Genomic DNA, 829 nt, shown 5'->3' with positions numbered 1-829 from the left:
CATGTCGTTGTGTCAGTTGAACGTGGAGGCCAGCGAAAAAGATTTCTGTCGTCTTGAATTGTTTATTCCATCGGCGCATGTTTTGTCACACGGGGGATCACAATTAAACTTTAAACAAAACGCATGTTGGAATGAAACTAATGATTCACTCTTAGCAAATTGCAGAACACAAAACGCTTTACGCTCAGGAGTCGCCATCTTGCGCAGGTGGCGCTGCAAGTGAGAAAAAAAAAGCCTTACTCGTACATGCGCTTATCTAAAACTGAATTACTCTTTAATTGTGACCTTGAACCAACACTCTACAACTCTTAGAGTTGATACTATTAAAATTTATTCTTTTATGGACTGTCACGATACTAAACATAAGCAGTAGGTGTATTTGGTTCATATGGGGGCACCGGTGGGTGGTGGGGGATTCGGGGATTATGTCACTTCCTTCGACCATGCACACACGAAAAAGTGTCCCGTTATGTTCATCAGCCATGTACGCACGAAAAAGTGTCCCGTTACGTTCATCAGCCATGTACGCACGAAAAAATGTCCCGTTACGACGGACAGACCAGCTCTCTAGGACGTCTCGCTCTGAAAAGTATTAGGCGGTAATAAACAGCCAGGAGGTAACGAATATAAGCCTACTTCTACACGTGTTATGAACGCCGGATACATACGGCCAGGCAACCGTGTGTTTTGGCGCGCTCTACTTCCACGACGCGCAACGGCACCGGCAAGTTTTTATTACTACCTCCTCTCAAGTTCTGATCTCCTAATACTTCACAGCAGAGAAGCGCTGTTGGTCGGAGCCCGTAGGTATTCCTTCGCACGCCTAACC

This window comes from Bacillus rossius, assembly GCF_032445375.1.
Source record: "Bacillus rossius redtenbacheri isolate Brsri chromosome 9 unlocalized genomic scaffold, Brsri_v3 Brsri_v3_scf9_2, whole genome shotgun sequence".
NCBI classification, from domain to species: domain Eukaryota; kingdom Metazoa; phylum Arthropoda; class Insecta; order Phasmatodea; family Bacillidae; genus Bacillus; species Bacillus rossius.
The sequence above is the reverse complement of the archived record's forward strand: the minus strand, read 5'-3'. Positions refer to the sequence as shown.